Below are 22,192 nucleotides of genomic sequence, written 5' to 3' on the forward strand. Positions count from 1 at the left end.
TCACTTCCTCCTGGGCAATGGATGCAGATTTTGTTTTCTCCTATCCAGACTTCGTGGCGGAACTCCGCAGAGTGTTCCACCATCCAGCCCGAGGTCTGGACCCTGGAGCCCGGTTGGGGACCTTCCGACAGGGGAGCGGCAGGGTAATTGACTACGTCCTGGAGTTTCGACTGGCGGCGGTGGAGAGTGGATGGAACGACCCTGCACTTCGCCTAACCTTCTTGAGGGGGCTCAGTGACGCAGTCCGGGACCAGCTCGCTACCCGGGAGGTGCCCGACTCCCTCGAGGACCTGTTTAGCCTCGTCATCCGCATCGACGGACGCCTCCAGGAGAGAAGGCGCGAGAGGACCCGACTGTTACCTCCTGAGGTACCCCGGATTCCCCGGACGCATGACGTCACTCCTGGACGTCCTGTCCTCAACACAACTGGTGGTAGCGGGTCCTCCCGTTCGGTTCGCGAGGAGGAACCCATGCAGCTGGGACGCTCTCATCTGAGCCAGGCGGAGCGTGAGGCAAGGCTCAGGTCCGGTCTCTGCCTCTACTGCGGAAGGGAGGGACACCGAATCGCCGACTGCCCCACCCGGCCAAAAGATCAGGCTCGCCGAGACCCCGGGAAATCCTGGTGAGCCGTTTTTCCCATTCCCAGAGCCGCGCACCACCTGACCATCTGATGAGCGTCACCCTGGCCTGGGGGGACCAACGAGCCACGGTGGAGGCCCTCATCGACTCTGGGGCAGACGAGAATTTCCTCGACTTCGAGTTTGCTACCCGAGCCAACATTCCACTTGAGGACCTTGTGAGGCCCTTGGAGATCTTTTCGTTGGACCAACACCGCCTGGCCGACATCTCTCAACGCACCGGCCCAGTCGTGCTGACCATCGCTGGGAACCACGTCGAGAGAATCCAGTTCCTCATCACCCAATCCCCCCTTGTCCCGGTGGTCCTGGGTAGGCCCTGGCTCGCGCTGCACGAGCCCCACATCGCCTGGTCCTCCGGTACCATCAAGGGCTGGAGCTCCTCCTGTCACGCCCTGTGTCTGCAGGCGGCGTCCTGTCCCCCGCCCCGGAGGCCCGCTGGTGAGTCGCCTCCGGACCTCTCGTCCATACCTCCCGAGTACCACGACCTCTTGGAGGTTTTCAGTAAATCCAGGGCTCAGGCCCTTCCACCTCACCGCCCCTATGACTGCGCCATCGACCTCCGCCAAGGGGCTCCCCTTCCCGGCAGCCGCCTCTACAGTCTGACCGTTCCGGAGAAGAAGGCGATGGATCTCTACATCTCTGAGTCATTGGAAGCAGGACTCATTCGGCCTTCCTCCTCCCCGGTGGCGGCCGGTTTCTTCTTTGTTGGTAAGAAGGATGGGGACCTGCGACCCTGCATCGACTATCGCCAGCTCAACGAGATCACCATCAAGAACAAGTACCCTCTACCTCTCATGAACTCCACCTTCGAGCCACTGACCCAGGCCTCCGTCTTCACCAAGCTGGACCTCCGGAGTGCCTACCATCTTGTCCGTATCCGTGAGGGCGATGAATGGAAGACCGCCTTCAAGACCCCCAGGGGCCACTACGAGTACCTAGTGATGCCGTTCGGCCTCACCAACGCCCCGGCGGTATTCCAGGCACTCATGAACGACGTCCTTCGTGACATACTGGAGGTGTTCGTGGTGGTGTACCTGGACGACATCCTCATCTTCTCCAGGACCCTCGAGGAACACATCCAGCATGTCCGCCGTGTGCTGGAGCGCCTCCTCCACAATCGGCTCTTCGTCAAGGCGGAGAAGTGCCGTTTCCACTCCGACTCCGTCGACTACCTGGGCTTCATCGTTGAGAAGGGCTTGACCCGAGCGGATCCTCGCAAGATCCAAGCTGTGGAGGATTGGCCTGAACCCACCACTCGGAAGGAGTTACAGAGTTTCCTCGGGTTCGCCAACTTCTACCGAAGGTTCATCCGGAACTACAGTCAAGTGGCGGAGCCACTTACCAAGCTGTCCTCCCCCGCTCTGCCGTTCGACTGGTCCCCAGCGGCATGTGCTGCGTTCCGCTCCCTCAAGAAGAGGTTCACTTCCGCCCCTATCCTGCTCCACCCTGACCCCAAGAGACAGTTCATTGTGGAGGTGGACGCCTCGGATACAGGACTGGGCGCTGTCCTATCCCAACGTTCTCTTTCGGACCAGAAGGTACATCCTTGCGCCTTCTACTCGCGTCGTTTCCTCCCTGCCGAGAGGAACTACGACACCGGCAATCGGGAGCTGCTGGCGGTCGTGGCTGCGTTGGAGGAGTGGCGTCATTGGCTAGAGGGGGCCGAGGAGCCTTTTACCATCTGGACGGACCACAAGAACCTGACGTTCATCCGCGCTTCCAGGCGCCTCAACGGTCGGCAGGCGAGATGGGCCAGTTTCCTCAGTCGGTTCGACTTCTCGCTGACCTTCCGCCCCGGTTCCCGCAACACGAAGGCCGACTCCCTGTCCCGGTTACACTCCAAGGGGGCTCCACCCTCTGAGGACCCTACTCCCATCCTCCCGGAGGCCCGAGTGGTTGGAGCCATCACCTTGGGCATCGAGGGTGTGGTTAGACGTGCCCTACGCTTCCAGCGTGCTCCAAGCAACGTTCCGATTCATCGTCTCTTCGTCCCCGACTCTGTCCGGTCCCGGGTGCTGCTTTGGGGCCATACCAGCCGTTTCGCCTGCCACCCTGGCGTCCATCGCACGTTCTCCTTCCTGGCTCGTCGTTTCTGGTGGCCCACCATGCGGAACGACGTCAAGGAGTTCGTATTGGCCTGCGCGGTCTGTGCCCGCAGCAAGGCCTCACACCAGGCACCCTCCGGGCTCTTACAGCCACTTCCCGTTCCAAGCCGTCCCTGGTCACATGTGGCGCTAGACTTCGTCACAGGTCTTCCCTCCTCCCAGGGGAACACTTGCCTTCTGACCGTGGTGGATCGATTCAGCAAGGGGGTTCACCTCGTGGCCCTTTCCAAGCTTCCCTCGGCGGCCGAGACGGCGGACCTCCTGACTCACCACGTGTTCCGCCTTCATGGGTTTCCCCAGGACATCGTCTCTGACCGGGGGCCCCAGTTCACCTCCCAGGTATGGCGGGCCTTTTGCAAGGGATTGGGGGCGACGGTCAGTCTTTCCTCTGGTTATCATCCCCAGACTAACGGACAGACGGAGAGGATGAACCAGAGCGTGGAGTCTGCTCTTCGGTGTGTGGCAGCCGAGAGACCGGCATCCTGGAGCCGTTTCCTTCCCTGGGTTGAATACTCCATCAATTCAATGGTCAGTTCCGCCACCGGCCTCTCACCATTTGAGGTTTCCCTGGGCTACCAACCCCCTCTTTTCCCCGCACAGGAGGCGGAAGTGGCAGTTCCCTCCGTGCAGGACCACCTCGACCGCTGCCGACGAGTTTGGGAGATCACCAGGACCGCGCTGCTCCGGACATCTGAGCGCGCCTGTCGTGGTGCCGACCGGCGCCGGGTTCATGCGCCGACTTACCTCCCTGGGCAGAGGGTGTGGTTCTCCGCAAAGGACCTCCCGCTTCGGTCCTCGGCCAAGAAGCTCAACCCCCGTTTCGTCGGACCTTTCGAGGTCCTGAAGGTACTCAGTCCGGCGGCCCTGCGCCTGAAACTTCCTGCGTCCATGCACATTCACCCTGTGTTCCATGTCTCCCGGGTTAAGCCCGTCTCCCTCAGTCCCCTTATGCCTCCAGCTCCTGATCCTCCGCCTCCCGTGTTGGTGGATGGTCACCCCTAGTGGCAGGTCCGCCGGTTGATGGGCGTTCGTCGGCGGGGCCGGGGGTTCCAATACCTGGTGGACTGGGAGGGTTACGGCCCTGAGGAGCGTAGCTGGGTCTCCCGGCAGCTCATCGTGGATCCCGGCTTGATCACTGACTTCCATCGTGCCCATCCTGACGAGCCGGGTCGGCCTGGTCGCCGGGTGGCTCCCGTGGAGGGGGGGGTAATGTGAGGTTTTTGTCCTTTGCTCACTTACTCGCTCTGTTCCTTTAAGCCTACTCGCTCTTTTCCATTTGTTTTCTGTTAATCATTTCATTCCCCTATTCACACGCTTCTTCTCAGAGACGTCGTTGATTGGTTCTCCCCCGTCCACACGCTTATCAATCACATCCCTCAGCTGTCACTGCTTGTCAATTAAGCATTCCCGTATTATTTATACCCCGTTTCCCCATTCAAGTTTTGTTGGATCGTTTTGATATTTCTGTTGCATTCGCCGTTCCTGCTGCCTGCTGTTGTTTCCCTGTGCTTTGCCTCCAGGATATTCAAGAACCATTCCTCTTGGACACCCTTTCCCCGAGGCGACGCGCTCGCTCCATTCTGTTCCAACGCTCTTTACGCACAACGCCTGGGTGAGTTTTTTATGACTGTCTTTGATCCAATTCCGTTTTTCGTGTGTTTATATAACACTGAAGATTTCCAGCTTTTTATCAGACAGTCACTCACCCAGCGTTTAGCCTTTTTTGGATTGTTTCATTGGGATAATATTTTGCCTAACATCTCCCACTGTGTGTTTACACACCGAAGATATTATCACATTGGATTTGTATTTTGGGACTTCGCTCACAGTGTTTATTTTGCACCGAAGATATCTATCACTTGGGATTGTGTTTGGAACGTTACTCACAGTGTGTATTTACACCGAAGATTCAGTCACTTGGATAACTCTGTTTTCGGGTACAAGTCACCTCTCCTGTTCACCTGCTCTGTTCCACCTGCACTCTGAGTTAACTCGCTCCCTCTCTCTCTCTCGGTCCCGCAACCACCTCGGAGATTCTGCCGAGAGAAGTCTGCAGAGCGGCTCTGACGTCAGCGTCTGCTTCCCCTGACTACCATCCCGGGAGAAGCTGCAGAGCAGCAACATTCATCCTTGCTTGTATTCCAGTCTTTGTTTGAACTCTTCCCATTCTGTGCTGTTTATTTAGTCTTAATAAACAAGCCCTTGTTTTTGGCAACTCTGAATCCTACTCTCTTGTGTCGTTGCGTTTGGGGTCGGTGTCAAACCATAACATTTTTTTTTTTTATTGCAGGTCAATCTCACATGCTAAAGGTCAGGTCAAGGTTAAAATTGACCTCTGGGTGGACAATGATAGAAACAACAACTTGATGAACATTCATGATTCACTTTATTGATGTTTTCTTTGTGTGAGAACTGTCATCAACATGTCACAAGTGAACTGGTATTCAGAAATATAAAAGTATGAAATTATGCAATAAGACAATCATCTTTACCTTTCGCAACTAAATTAAATATCTGTATGCAAGCCCTTGCCCTCCTGATCGACACCCTCATCAAAACTCTCTTCCCCAACATCCTGGTCTACATCCTCCTCCTGGTCTACATCATTCTCAAAAGCCTCCTCAGCATCCTCCATGTCAACATCCTCCTCATCTGTAGCTTGAACATCTCGGCTGTTCATGTATGGATTGCAGCAGCTATCTTCACCAGAGCAGTTACAGTATGACGTGCATGAAAGATGTTCTTTGTGGCAGCCACACGCCATTTGGGGTTGACACCAGCAAGTCAAAGTTGTCATACCAGCCAAAAATGTGTCACCAACATACTTTGCCGCCGACTTGCGGAACCGCAACACCTCATCATATGACACAGTGTATCCATGGTCATTTAAAATATGAATGAGATCACTGCTACCAAACTTGTGGTGTAGTTTGACACCCAACCCAAGTGCTGTTTGATTCTGTGTCTTGGTAATGTGATATTGTATGGACTGTGATAAACTCAGTGATGCCTTTGTAATTTCACTGTGTGATATGAGCTTTGAGACAAACCTGAGCAGTGCTGCGCTAGTGTGTTGCTTTGTTTTGGCATATGTAAAATCACCAAGATCATAATTTTTGTTGATGAATGGAATATCACGTGCCTCAGTTGTGATCTTTCGCACCAAAGCACCCTCTTTTTCCTCATCCATGGTGTCTACTTTGACAAACTTTAAGAGTTTGCCTACAAACTCCCGGAAACCAACAATGGATGCACAACCCTCAGTGTGAAGTACCACCACATCATCACCTAAATAAGTAACCAGCTTGGTAAACATTTGCTTTCATGTCAACTGACCACCATAACTCACATACTTATCATACAGTTCAATGGATGTCCAAGTACATCGTTTTCTATTAGTGTACATCTCATCGACAAGCAGTGTCAAAGAGGCATCATCAATCGTGGGGCTCTGATCAGCATGCATGGGAATTTTCCTGAATTGATCATAACAGTGAACATGATACTGTGCCTCAGCTGCAGATAAGTCATGTGCACCGTGACAACGGATAGAAACTTCCCGACTCCACACATCATTTCGATCATCACAATACTGTAATACAACTGCCTTGAAAGGTGGCGCATCCTTGATACCCTTTATTTCGCACTGTACCACTCTGTCCCACCTATCGGGATGTTTAGGATTTACAGGCTCACAAGCTGCAGTACAAAACAAACATTGTTTCTTGAAATGAAACTCTTTCACTTGTGATCGTCTGATTTGGGCAGCTGGTGGTTCATCACTGTCTATTGAACCCTCCATCTTATCCACAACTTTTTTGACATGATCCTTGGAAGTGAATGAACAGTAACAGCCGTGATGAACTTCTACTGATTCTTCCTCTCCTTGAGTGGCCAAAACATCCTGCATTCTGGTAAGGGTTTCGTCATCATGCCGCTCTGTTGCACATTCGATCAGTCTTTTTACTGCTTGTAGCTTGACAGTGGCGAATCCTTGTGGAAGCCAACGGAAGCCATGCCTCCCTATAAATTTCATATCAAATTATGAAATATGAAATATGAAAAAAAAAAAAAAAATTAAATATAATTTTTTTTTAATATAGTTTACATTCATTTTCATCTGTGCATCTGTGTGTTTTTTTTTTTTTTTTTTTTAATGTCTCCCTCTTCTCCTTCTCACTCCCTCTAACACACTGTCAGACTGTGCTCACTACTGCAGCTAGTATAGGAGAGAAGCAGTGGGTAGGTCTCTTTCTCCAGGCTTCCAGCATTATAGAGTGAGTCCAAACTCCAAATCCGATCCTAGCCAATCAGATTCGAGCTGACTGCCACTGGCCACACCCTAAAAGTTTAAAACGGAGCTGGGAGGAAGACGTTCAGCATAATATTCCACCTGGAGGCGGGGCAGGTGCCATATTTTCCCCTCTGCACTCTGAACATTGTATTAACCCGTAACTGTTCCCACGGGCCGAATATTGCCCCGATCCTCGCGAGATTAAATCCACGGGGACCTCTCGGCGTGCCGAAGCTTTTCCTAAATCACTTCCATCATCGAAAACGAGGGGAAAAGGTCGGCTCGCGACCCTGAAAATGTCGCGTGATTTTAAAAACGCTGTATTAAGTGAGCCTATTATGGGATCCACGCGAGCTTTCTATCGTGGAAACATCTGGGCGTCCCGCAACTTTTACTGATTCACATGTAGCCCCTAAAATGCTTAGAAAAGGAAAACAGAAAGCGTGGAATAAACTCGCCGAAACGGAAAAGTGTCCCACGGGCGCGCCGTGATTCCGATCCGCGTGAAAATATTTACGGCCATAGAGGAGACCGTGGGACACCTTTTTGAAACCGAATATGTGTCTCGAATTTGCTCCCACGCGGCGCGCAAAATCGCGCAAGGAAAAATCGGACCAAAAATTAACCAATGCTCCAGCAGTATTAATGACCCTGATGTAAACAAGACAAACGTCTTTCTCTGGTCTGCATCCCCTTATACAATTGTGTGTGAATGAATGAAAACTTTATTAACAGATTGCAGAATGGGTACAGTACAGTACAGCTCAATACATACAATTGTTAAGGGGATGCAGACCAGAGAAAGACTTTCGTCTTGTTTACATCAGGGTCCCCCATTTTCAATTCATCGTAAATGTGTATTGAGCCGTACTGTATTGTACCCATTCTGCAATCTGTTAAATAAATAAAAATAACGTTTGACTGGCCGCCGAGCCATACTGTAGTGTACATGGTGACTGCTTGACTTAAAAAAAAAAAAAAAAAAAAAAAAAAAAATATTAATAAAAATATTGAATAATTTTTTTTTTAATAATTTTTTTTTGGCTTCCCCTGTTATTTTACCCACGCGACGCCACCGTAGCTTGAATGTTCTTAGTCGTCCAGACTGCGTGAACACTTAAGGTAACCTACTTGCGTTCAGCGTTTCTCTGATTGGCCACGACGCCCACGTGACCGTGCGCTAGCCCGCCCCCTTATCGCCGCCTGCCGCTCGTGTGTGTTGCAGCGCGGCACGAGCGGCAGAGGTCCCTCGCGGAAATGAAATGCGGAAATGTAATGTGTCACATACTGTAGGTCGCATAGGTAATATTAATAGGTTGACGCGGCATTATGCATTCGTAATCCCCCCTACATAATAAGCAACGCTCGCGCAATACCTAGCTTAATAATAAGTAGGCAATTGGCACAAGTGTAAATTATACATTCGTCACTCAGTTTTAATATCGACAGATAGCTCAACTCGTTCGTCAGCTTGCTGTAGAGCCTATGGTCAGTCGGTGACAAGTTCGAAACACTTTTTCTTTTTTTACGTTTAATTAATTTATCATCTCTCTATATAAACGTAACTAGCTATTCATATCAATCGAAATAACGTTCATCTCCGATATTTAAACATGGTCCCCAAAATGAATGGAAGCGAATGAGGAGCCTGACACCTGGGAGGAATGGGGGTGTTGCAGCGTTGGGGATGTACAGTACACACTTAACTCTGTATTGTACAGTACAGTACACTTAACTCTGTATGTACAGTACACACTTAACTCTGTATTGTACAGTACACTTAACTCTGTATGTACAGTACGCACTTAACTATGTATGTACAGTACACTTAACTATATGTATTGTACAGTACACTCTGTATGTACAGTACACACTTAACTATGTTTGTACAGTACACTTAACTATATGTATTGTACAGTACACTCTATATGTACAGTACACACTTAACTCTGTATGTACAGTACACTCTTAACTCTGTATGTACAGTACACTCTTAACTATGTATGTACAGTACACTCTTAACTCTGTATGTACAGTACACTCTTACGGATTAACTAGAAACTGTACATTGTAACGCAATGTTACATAATGTTATTTTGCGTTTTTATTCATAACGTTATTTTGCCAAATTTGTAGGTGAAGCACAAATTATTATATTATATATTAAATTAAATTTTTTAAACATCCCCAACGCTGCAACACCGGTCCCCATTCCTCCCAGGTGTCAGGCTCCTCATTTGCTTCCATTCATTTTGGGGACCATGTTTAAATATCGGAGATGAACGTTATTTCGATTGATATGAATAGCTAGTTATGTTTATATAGAGAGATGATAAATTAATTAAAAGTAAAAAAAAAAAAAAAATTGAAGTGATTCAAACTTGTCACCAACTGACCATAGGCTCTACAGCAAGCTGACGAACAAGTTGAGCTATCCGTCGATATTAGAACTGAGTGACGAATGTATAATTTACACTTAAGTTGTGCCAATTGCCATTAAGCTAGGTATTACGTGAGCGTTGCTTGATTAACCTGCGTGGTTATTATGTAGGGGGGATTACGAATGCATAATGCAGCGACAACCTATTAATATTACCTATATTACCTATGCGACCTACAGTATGTGACACATTAAAGATGGCGGCTTGCGTTCTGAACGAGCGTATTCGCGAAGGAGAGCGCTCTGCCGTGGGGGCGTGCTAGGCGTGGTCTTGTCACCGATTGACCTTAGGCTCTACAGCAAGCTGACGAACGAGTTGAGCTATCCGTCGATATTAAAACTGCATGACGAATGTATAATTTACACTTGTGCCAATTGCCTACTTATTATTAAGCTAGGTATTGTGCAAGCGTTGCTTGATTAACCTGCGTGGTTATTATGTAGGGGGGATTACGAATGCATAATGCCACGGCAACCTATTAATATTACCTATATTACCTATGCGACCTACAGTATGTGACACATTAAAGATGGCGGCTTGCGTTCTGAACGATTCGCGAAGGAGAGCGCTCTGCCGCGGGGGCGTGCTAGGCGTGGTCACGTGGGCGTCGTGGCCAATCAGAGAAACGCGGAACAGAATGCTGAACGCAAGTAGGTTACCTTAAGTGTTCACGCGTCCAGACTTGCTGCAGGTCAGGAGGAGGCACTTCCCAGCATCAGGCACTGTATCTTTCATCTCGTTGAAATATCAAATCGTTGTCCACCAGAGGTCAAATGTAACCTTGACCTGAACTTTATCACGTGGGATTGACCTGCAATTTAGAAAATAACATCAGAATTGGATTCTACACACATGAAAACCCTAAAAAAAATAGGTATTAAACATCATTCTAGGACAAGCGGGTAAAAAGTTACATTTTCTAGATGCCGTTCAGTGGCCATCTTGGATTATGCAAATTCCCAGAGAATTGCCCTTTGGGCAACCAAGCAAAAATTGTTCTAGGTACCCATATTAATACAAATCAACAAAAAAACGTCATAGGAAAGAACATTTCTATGTTCAGGAAATTACAAATCGACTATAACCTAACAATACCAATTATGCCAGCAACACTACTCCGAAAATGATATATCAATACTACCGGCATCAATACAACAAAAAAATATCATTCTGGCGGGCGTTACTGCAGCCAAAAAGCTGATAGCCATGAGGTGGAAACAACCTGAGAAACTCACAATGATTAATTGGTCACTGACACTACTAGATGTAATTTATATGGAAATCTCTACTGCACGTCTGATTGGGGTTGGACAGACCAGCATTGAGCTGTGGGTCTCGGCGGCTGAAAAAGTTAAACGGGACATGCATTGCTATTCCTTGCAACTTTACACAATTCCTGTGAGTCTATTTAACACATCTGTAAGGTTTATTAAAAAAAAATCATTGTTTTATATTTCTAATGGAGTACTCAAAAGCATCATTTTCCAGCCGCAGGATTTCAGGCTGTTATTGGATGGGCTCCGCCCATAAGCGCTCAGTGACAGTCACCCACACAGCGTGATACATACGAGCAAGCGAGAGAGAGAGAGAGAGAGAGAGAGAGAGAGAGAGAGAGAGATAGAGAGAGAGAGAGAGAGAGAGAGAGAGAGAGAGAGAGAGAGAGAGAGAGAGAGAGAGAGAGAGAGAGAGAGAGAGAGAGAGAGAGAGAGAGAGAGAGAGGAGAGATGCGTCTCTGACACACACGCAGTCAAGCTTGTGTGTAATGCTCCGACAAGGGAGAGAGAGAGATGAGAGATGCGTCCCCGACACACACACAGTCAAGTTTGTGTGTGTGTGTCCCCGACGAAGGAGAGAGATGGCGCACACACATGTACACACACTTCTGCAGTTTCTCCCGCCGTCCCTCTCTCTCTCTCTCTCTCCCTCTCTCTCTCTCTCTCTCTCTCTCTCTCTCTCTCTCTCTCTCTCTCTCTCTCCTCTCTCCTCGCTCGTTCTCTGCCTGTCAAACCCTGTTTGAGGAAGTGTCGGGTTACACTATGCCTACGTCCCGACACACATGCAGTCAAGTTTGTGTGTGTGTGTGTGTGTCCGACGAGGGAGAGAGATGGCGCACACACATTTACATACACTTCTGCAGTCCCTCTCTCTCTCTATCTCTCTCTCTATCTCTCTCTCTCCCTCTCGCTCATTATCTGCCTGTTAAACCCCGTTTGAGGAAGTGTCGGGTTACACTGCACTACAACCATAGATCGGGCGTTACTGCAAATCAGTGCTATATTAACGTCAGCAAAACCGTCAAATCAGATCGGCTTAGTTGAGTGAGGGAAGATCTCGTGAACTCGAGACTAGACTGATGAGTCAATATGGTAATTAAAGACACAGACCCATTGCTACTAACCCCTATTGCTATAAAACAATGGTAAATAGTGAAAAAAGCCATTTATAATGCATGTCCCCTTTAAAGCCACAATCTAGCAGCGGGTCGGGGTGTTGGTCATGGGGGGTCCTGGGGTGGGAGTGGGGGAGGAAATGTATTTTGTGGTGTCTGTAGTAATAGTATAATTTAATTTTGATTCTTATGTTTTGTATTTATTATTTTTGTTATTCTATTGTCATTATTGTTATTGTTAGTACTATTATTGTACTGTGAAGTCCCGTTATTATTATTATTATTATTATTATTATTATTATTATTATTATTATTATTATTATTATTATTATTATTATTATTATTATTATTATTATTATTATTATTATTATTATTATTATTATTATTATTATTATTATTATTATTATTATTATTGTGTTATATGTTTTTGATATTTTGTATTTCATGTAAAAGAAAAGAAAGAACATTTAAATAATTTGAAAAAATTATAATATTACCGACATTATCAACTTTGGAACTGTACTAGATAAGACTTCAGGCTATGGAACCGTTATGTTTTCCAGCTCCTATCTCTCAGCTGGAACTCAAATACAGGTAAACAAGTAAACAAAGATGTGAGTAAACAAACCTTTTATTTCAATGTGTTCAAACATCTGTAACTCTATTACATTAGCACTCAGAGCACTCGTCCTGTTGTGGACGAAGGTTCCTTTCAAAAGAGACCAGACTCATGCATGTGCTATAAGTGGTTCAAGAATAAATCGCAAATTACTTTGGGTATGCAATCATCAGGCGTTTTATGCAAAACTAGCCACATTCTTTCCCGAGGCATAAGAGGTTAAATTAGTTGAAACATATTTAATCTTCAACACCTAGTTTGACAGTTTGATCTGAATTTCACTCAATTGCGAGCCGCTCACGCCGCAGTACTGAAGCGCAATGCTTGTGTAAACATTCTCTTTTCTACCTATTCTACCTAGAGTTGAACCTAAAATATGTTTCTGACAACATTATAAATGGTAAGTAGGATACTAAATTGATGAATCTTGAGTCAGATTTGATCTGCAACCCCAAGTTTGACAGCTTGATCTGGCCATGCGGTGTCGAGAAGCGGGAGAAGCTCATTCTCATTTAAAGGTACAGACAAGGAAACAGCCCATTGAGAACAGAACTGAAACAGAGGGGTATAGAGGCTGCTAGAATGTATTTTCTTCACCAAAAAGCCATGTTTAGGGGACCTCAAAGACCTACACTAACTAGTTGAAAAGGACTACAATATGGGACCTTTAAACAACTTGCTTGAACATGCGGCAGTGCTCTTGCAACTGTACTCTGCGGTTTCTCCTTGCTAATTAATTAAAACCCTGGCGAAGAGCCAGCCGTGCTTATTTGCCCCTGCAACCTTCCAGGCAGGCATCGTTTAGAGCCAGATGCCCCCCGATGCCCCCTTGCCCTCACGTATCTCAGTGCACTGACATTCGACCCTTCTTCTGCCGCTCCCCCATAATCCAAAACATCAAAAGGTCACAGTCGGAAGCAGTAGGGTCAACCTTTCCGCGAGCTTCCCTTCAAACACAGGACAGGTAGAGAGTGGGTTTTTACGGCCAAGGGAATGTGTGAACGGGCAATATAAACGGCATGCAAAGCATCAAATCAAGTGGCGCGAGGTCAAGTGTTGTCAATTGCCCTATCCTCCTTTTGGCATTTTGAAATACGTCTGTTTTTTTTAATGCTGACATGTTTCTCTTTATTGATCGTATTTCTCCTCGGCGAGCCGCTCTCTTGAGTGATAAATATATAATTCAGCATTTAGCATTTATATTGACTGGGTGATAGATAAGGGTGTCGGGCAAGTGTCCGTCACTCCGCAACCGGCGGTATTGTAATGAGGTCAACAAACACGGACAGCAGACGCGCAGCCTACTAATCTTTTGGGGGGTGGGCACCGGCATGCATTGTGAAGTTGAAAACACAATAATAACGCAATATCGATGGTAGTATGATTGTGTACTGTAGCGTTCTGCAGATTAAATTGTCTTGGGGTAGTCTGTACTACATAGACAGCTCACAGGCTGAATGTGTACCTGTTCACTGCTTCTCTCATCTCCTTTCTGGCCGGGTTACTCTCTCTGCATTTATTTTGCTTAGCAAAGTAGCAAAAATTCTTGTTTGGTTTGTGCTAAGTAGGACAACTTAAATGTCCCACTTACCTTTAATAATTTATCTGAAGCTTTTATCCAAAGCGACTTACACATTCTGTACAACAAGTCAGCAGGAACGGTACAAGTCTGGCAGCTAAGGGTAAATTATATTTGAGCCAATCCATAATAGATATGAATATAGATTAGCAGACCTATAAATTACGTTATTATGGCCAAGTCATACATCTATGGATCGGGCCATATCTCCTCCTTCCAATGGCAGAGGTAAATCTGGATTTAGTACCACCAGGCGCCCGGTACAGGGCAGCAAAGACCGTGAATGAAATCTACTGTAAGTACAGTTACTTTTGTATAATGTCCATAGCTCCGCCATTTTTGTAAACATTCACGGTTCACAGTAAATACGTTGTATTTTATGGCAATAACGTTCCGGTTTGTTCGACCTGTGAGATATAATCACGAAAATGACAGCAATATATTTTTTTCACGCCAGCCGGCTCCAGGTTTGACAGCGGCTGGTGTGAGCTGGCCGCTGGGTAGTGTAGTTTTATGGAATTTCAATGTCCATCGAAAGCCCTGGGTCTCCTCTTTCTTAGGACTACAATGATTTCATGACGGCATCATTTCCTCGCGTCTAAATCATCTGGCTTCCGATGCAATGTGCTGAGATAGAAAAGCCCTGGGTCTCCTCGTTCATAGGACTACACACACGTATGACAGCTTGCTTTACTTCCGTCTAATTAATCCGGTTTCCATCGGGATGCGCTGAGATATTTATAAACTCATAATTTCGCTAATAACACTTAAAATCATTGGTAAACAAACGAAGTGCTGAAAATATACACTTTGACTGCTGTTTTGATAGTGTCTTTACTCTTGGCTACATTTGAAAAAGAAACACAACATAAACTAATACAGACTGTATTGATCTATTTATGACGTGAAATAAATCTCGGGCTGATGGTGCTTAAAGTAATAATCTCTGAGGGCGGCTACGTGGCGTAGTGGGCAAGGCGCTCGCCACGAAATCTGGAGACGCTGGGCTTGCCTGTTCGAGCCCAGCGCTCCACATTTGCTTTCAGTTTAGCTGGTCGTCCGTACTAATACACATTGGCCGTCTTAGGGGGTGGGAAACTGATGGGTGGGGATCGGGCGTTGTGGACAAGCGACTCCTACAGGTCGGTTGGTGCGCCTGTGCAGTAGAATCAGGAAGTGTCGGGGGCAGCGTGAGCCTCCCACGCGTTACTCCTCGCCACTGAGAGATCGAGCTGCGCAGGTGAAAAGATGCGACTGCTGTTACCTCAAGTACCGGAGGGGACTTGTGCTATGTATGACTTAGTCCACATTGCAGCCGGCTTGTGGGAGGCAAGAAACAGCGTTCGTGACAGGGGAGGGTTGAATTGGATGATACGAAATTGGGATGGGAGGAAAATATAGAAAATGGGAGAAAAAGTGGATGAAAAAAAAAGTAATAATCTCTGACATTTTTTTTTTATTTTTTTTTATTTTTTTTTAATCTTTTTCCCCCTTCTTTTTCCGTTTTTCTCCCCTCCCAATGTTAGTTGTTATGCCAATTCCCAATCCCCTTCCTGGTCGTTGCACACTCTACCCCCTACCGTCGGTCCGGGAGGGCGGAGACTATCACACGCTTCCTCCGACACACGTGTACCCAGCCCACCGCTTCTTTTCACCTGGCAGCGCGGACTCTCACTGGGAGAGTGTAACGTGTGGAAGGTCACACTACCTCTCCCAGATCCTTCCCTTGCTGTGCAGGCGCCCCGACCGAAATGTAGGAGTCGTTGTTTACAACGACCAGGACCCACCCTCGCCGGGTTTCCCACCCGCTAACACTGCCAATTGTGTTAGTATAGACGGTCGGCCAACCCGGAAGCACCACAGCTGGATTCGATCCCACTGTCTCTGTGGTGGTAGACAGACGCTTAGTCCACTGTGCTACCCGGCCGCCCAAACTCTGACATTTCTATCTTATAAATAAATGTCTACTTTGCCACTCTCTATTGTCAACTGATCATAATAGTGATTCTGCCTATAACCAGTTCACAAATGTTTTTATGTTTACTGTTCTAAACACTGGTGACTGGTAGGACATTCCTGGGAGAATCATAGAGGAAATTATGTGTTTTGCATCACCAACAGCAACAGTGCCGCGGTTTGTTTGGAATGAATAAATGGTAAATGGTGCATTTATATAGTACTTTTATCCAAAGCGCTTTACCATTTTTTGTTCCTCACATTCACCCATTTACTCACACATTCACACACTAACGGCGGAGGTAACCATGCAAGGTGCCAACCTGCTCATCGGAAGCAATTAGGGGTTAAGTGTCTTGCTTAGGGACACTTAGACACGCTGCCCGGGAGGAGTGGGAATCTAACCGGAAACCATACCAGAGGACCGCTCTCCCTACTGAGCCACTGTCGCCCCCTGAATAGAAGACTAACTCAGTAGTTAGCATGGATTTTCAAGATAGATGTCGCCAAAATAAACAGAAATTAGTATATTACGGATTGCCACTTTAAATTCCGTCCATGCTTGTGTCAACTCACATTGGGGCGAATTCACAAAGTCATTGTGCAGCTTTTTCTGACGCTATGCCTATGCAAATAACCCCAAAACAAACCCTGCTATTCACAAAGCACTCGCAAAGTAAATGACTAAATGCAAAGGGTGAAATACCGTGCTAACTGTGTTGCCATCATCATTGCGTCTCTGTGCGTCTGTGCTATTTTTGGGTACTTAAATTAGGTAATAATGGGGGAACATGTGCCCCTTTCTATGCAAATGAGCCTCATTGCAAAAACACTCCAATTCACAAAGATCGGCGCTAATTGTCACACGCAGTTTAAAGTGGCGCTATTTACGTCTTCAGAGAGTTGGTGGTAACTAAGCGCATTTATAAGGTGTGTCATTGCCAGCATCTCCGGTGATCCGGCGGGTTAGGTATAATCACAATAAAGAGAATAATCACTTATATGCTTCAGAATAAACTTTAAATGTATAATGTTTCGTCAGGGCCATGGGGAGTAGATGCTGGAAACGCGGTTAATAAAAAGTTTATTCTGGAGTATATGAGAATGCAGGTTCTATTCTCCTAACTAAACATTAAATACAACTTAATTTCTCACTCAAAAGATTCCTAAATATGAAAATACAGTGCCTAACTTCGGCCTAAATATTCAGCACCATGGACAGGTCTGCTCAAACTAATTTATTTTAGGATGACATGACAAACAAATGCAATGACAAACGATAGTGACAAAAACAAAGTATTAGTGGTGGGACTCGATACAAATGTTTAATCGAATTAATTCAAGACTTTATAGTTAATTAATTGAAATTAATCACATTTTAATCGCATATCAATATTTGATGCGAAAATCAAACATTTTCAATTCAAATACATTTTGGTATACGAGTGAATCAATGAATATACATTATACATACGTTTAAGCAGCAAAATCCTGTATTAGCTATATACACAGACCAACAGACCAATGCATTTTTTAACAAAGTGCAGCAATTTTAGGGATAATATATACCTATAGGACCTTTTGTAAACTCAAGCACTTTCGAGGTAAAAGTAAAACACAGTCATCATGCGATTAAATGCATCATTTTGTTTTACTTTTAATTCTTTCTGTAGTTAATTAATCCAAAATAATGCGATAAAGTCCCAGCCCTACAAAGGATACAATTGTGTCATGAAAATACAAATTAAGAAAGCTCGATACATTACGAAATAAACAAAATACAAAAGGTGAAAAATACTGTTATGTATATCTGTTATAGTAACGAAGAGCTATTCATTCGTCAGGACTTCCAATTCGCGATCAGATAATCAAAGCTTTAGTTTTCTGTCTGCCATTGTCCTAGGACATGCATACTGTTGCATGGGCAATATTTATACTATTTTACCATATCAGGAGCAAATTGCACACAGTATGCTCCGCGAGCCAGATATCAGGAGCAAATTGCACACCGATTGGGCGTGTTTGCGCTAGTATATCATTTGCGCAATATCTTTAGTGAATAGGTCCTTAAGACGGAGCACATAGCGGCCGCAATCCATTATTTGTGAATTCGCCCCATTGTGTTTATTAACATTTGATATGCAGTTTTATATCTTTTTTAGTATTTGTCCCATTGATGTTTATGTTAAATATGATGTAAGTGGTATCTTTTGTTAAAATAGGTGTTAATTAAGCATTACATCACGCGACGGAGTGTGTTATACAAATTAGATCATGCCTATGGGTGGTTGTTAGGCCCAAGGCGCAGCCGAGGGTCGTTAGACCCCCATAGGTGTGATCTAATTTGTATAACACACAACTTCAAGTGATGTAATGTGTTTATACAATGACCGAATTCACCCAACCTTATTGCTATACAATAAACACACAGTAATTGAAGCATAATGGAGATTTATTCAAAAACAGAAAAAGTAGATCCCAAAACAGAAAACGTAGATCCAATGGAAGTCATGCTTGATTGATTGATTGAAAATTGTAGTAACAGATTGCAGAATGGGTACAATACAGTACAGCTCAATACACACAATTGTTAAAGAGAAATACTTTTGTCTCGTTTACATCAGGGTCCCCCATTTTCAATTAATCAGAACATATATGACATATAGACAGTAGGGGAGAGTGGGGTGAGTAGTGCCAAGGGGCATGTAGTTCCACCCCTGTTATCTAGAAAACCATAGAAGAAGTTGGTCATGTGACAACATATTTTTGAAGAGGCATCCATTTCACTCAACCTGCAGAGAAGGGAGACACCTGGCTTGAGAGGTAAGCACATTTAAGTTCAAAAAACTGTTTTTTGCCCTCCAAAGTAAAATTTGTATGATCAAGGTTTTTTTATTGCTGTGTTTGAACAATTATAGACAACTTTGAAAACAGTTCACACATGTTTTAGTGCTTTAGTAAGCTACACCATGAGTCTATACAGTTAGCATGATGCTAGCTCAAAACAGCTGGGGTATGCATTTTTTTTCAAAATGGTAGGCTTGGGGTGATTTGTGCCAAAGGGCCTGGGTTAAGTTGTGCCAGATATTCTCTTTGTTAAGTTGCCCCAACTTATTTTTATTAACTATATATATTACTTTATTGTATTTTATTGTTATTGTATTGCATTCTTGCATTTGATCACTAAAACTATGTGATATTCTTAATTTTAGACCAAAATCCATCATGCCACGCAGATATACAAATGGAAGACAGACAGGGTTTCAACTCCTCTTGAGAAGTTGGAAAGAGCAGTGAAAGAGGTGCAACAGGGGAAGACTATACGTCAGGTTGGAAAGGAGATGAAGATCTGCAGGATGCTTTTACCGCTTTTGAGATTAAAATTATATGTTTTACGTAAAATTATCAATGGCACAATTGATTGTGTATTCTCTCTAATGGCACAACTTACCCCGCACCGGGGGCAAGTTGTGCCACAAAACCACTTTTTTTTCTAAAGCTATATTTCTGAAACAGTTTATTTAAGATCCAAAGTGATTGTCCCCAGGGATGCACAACATCCTAAACTATATGTACATATTTTAGTTGGGGGCATTACTGTAATCCCCTTGCTTTAAAGGCACTTTAAGTAAAAAGTGGCACTACTCACCCCACTCTCCCCTACTGCTACATCTATACATTTATGACATACCAGATTTACAAATACAGTACTGTTTTTGTAGGGTGATTATGGTTTATTTACATTGATGGTAACATTCCCGGTAATAGTGCAGTTTGAGAAAAAAGTATCTGTGTCGTTATTTTGCCTCTTAGCTGGAACAGAATTCTCAGAACCTTCTGCAATGCGCTTTTGCGCAGGTGAGCCTGCAAGAACATGGCTATAATTTCTTCTGTCAAAAATTTGGGGTCCAATATGATTGCAGGGAAGACTCACATTTATGGCCAGTAACAGACATAATCTCCCTTGATTGGAAGCCTGCATTTGTAAATTTTTTAACAACAGTGCTTCTTAAACAATGATTGGTGTAAATCGTGTCGGTGCCAGCGGCTTTACATATTCGGGTAAATACATAGATCAAAATGTACAATGATAAGTTTGTTTCCGTCAATGTCAGCATGTCTTTTTTCCTTCTCCGGCTTCTCCTGCTGTATACGTTTACAGACTTATATTATTCAATGAGACTGCCAGCCAGCTTTTGCGCGACGGAGAAATACAATTTCAATTGTGACGAGAGAAGATCATCTCCCGATTCAGATACAATTTAACACACACAGTTCCAAAGATATTAATGTTTTGCGGAACATTTTCACCCTGCAATGGATTTAGGTGCGTCTCATCTCTCCTCTCTCATGTTGTCTGTGCTTTTCTCCTCTCCGACACCGAGACAGAGAGCACTCAGCCAGTGGCCACTCCCCTCAGACCCCCTGCAATTTTTATTTTGTTTCACAATGGGTCATGACAAACCAATTACATAATCCAACATTGTGTAAACAACTAACATATTCCAGGTGACTATCTTTTTTGAATGTGCATGCCATTTTATAAATAGCTCTACATTCCAACAGCCATCACTGATATCGTTAGGTTATGGCTATAACCAAGTTCTGTTAGTTAGGGGTGACGCTTGGCATCACCTACTGCACTCCCTCGCGTACGTGCACGCGTACTGAATAACATTCCACAAATATACCTTTAATACCAGTATTAGTCTGACCACACCCCTCATCAGCTTACCTTCATAAGCAGGTGTGTGGTCACCTGCTCTCCTCCTTCCCAAGCTTTCACCACAAGGTGAGGTCAAGGGCTGCAGCGGCCGTCTGATGCCAAGCGTCACCCCTAACTAACAGAACTTGGTTATAGCCATAACCTAACATTCTGTTTCGTTAAGGGGCTCTGCTTGGCATCACCTACTGCACAAGGGAGGCCAAGCGGAGCCGCTGGCTGACAAATACACCCCGCTGACAGCCCCCCACAACCATCAGAACAGGGAGGGCCGAGCCCCCCCGACCCCCCCTAATGGAGGGCATCCCCCCTATTAGGGGCTTCACGGGAGGGCGACGGACCCGACCGTGCGAAGAGGCACTCAAGCAACCCAACGCACAGGGTGAGCAGACCGTGGCTTGACCCCACGACTACACCCACGCACAACCCGCATGCCACCCGGGAACGAACGTAGGAACAACCTCGTCACTGCCCCCAGAATCACGGGGTCAAGGGCAAACCCAACCCCGTGGCAAGGCCGTAGCAGCGGAGCGCGAAGGAAGACCCAGACCCACCAAAAGGACTGGACTCCCTGGAATGGGGGCCCGGAGAAGGCCATGATGCCAGCATCAAGACCCCACCAGGGGGGCACCTAGTGACCCCGCCCCCCACATCGCCAGCGTATTCGGACAAAGGCCCCTCAGCCGAGCGGGCCCTGTCCTCCCCAACAGCACACCGCCTGGAACACAGGCCCTGCAACAGGCAGACAGCATGGTCATAACACACAAGAGTTAACCAACGGAAGCAGGCAGTGCACCGGGGAAAAAGACCAGGCAACAGGCTGTCAACCCAAGCCTGGAAAACTGCGGACGAGGCAGGCGCCAGAAAGGACAGCTGAAAACAGCCGCCCCGGCGGAAGGGGCGTATGCTGGTGTTGTCACATAACCAAGCTTTTAAACAGCACGTCAGAAGTGGGATCCATAGACCACTCGGCCCCGACAGCTGCCCACAGAAAAAGCCCATACGATCGGCAGACGTCATGAACGTGCAGGGGCACCCTCAACCGGAGAACCGGGAGTTGACACTGCAGCAACACACCAGAGAACCAACCACCCAGGCATCACCCCATGCAACGGTTGGTCCCATAACCCCACAGGAAAGAAACCCCAAAACACATCTGCGGCACCGCCGCAGCCCACGTTCCGGTTCCCAACAGGGCTATCCCGGGCCTACGGGTCAACGAGCATCACCCCGGACCGGGCCCGGTGATACGGGGAGCACAGGGTCCCCCGAGGAGGTTAAACCCACCCAAGGCCCCTCAGCGCCAAAACGCAAGAGAAGAGCGTAAAAAATGGAAGACCAGCCCCAGCACCCCGCACTCGGTATTCCCAGGAGGTCACCCAACCAAGTACCAACCAAGACCAACCCGTACAGCGGCCGAGATCCGACGAGATCGGGCGCGTACAGGT

Source organism: Notolepis coatsorum, assembly GCF_963971535.1.
Source record: "Notolepis coatsorum genome assembly, chromosome: 2".
Taxonomy (NCBI): domain Eukaryota; kingdom Metazoa; phylum Chordata; class Actinopteri; order Aulopiformes; family Paralepididae; genus Notolepis; species Notolepis coatsorum.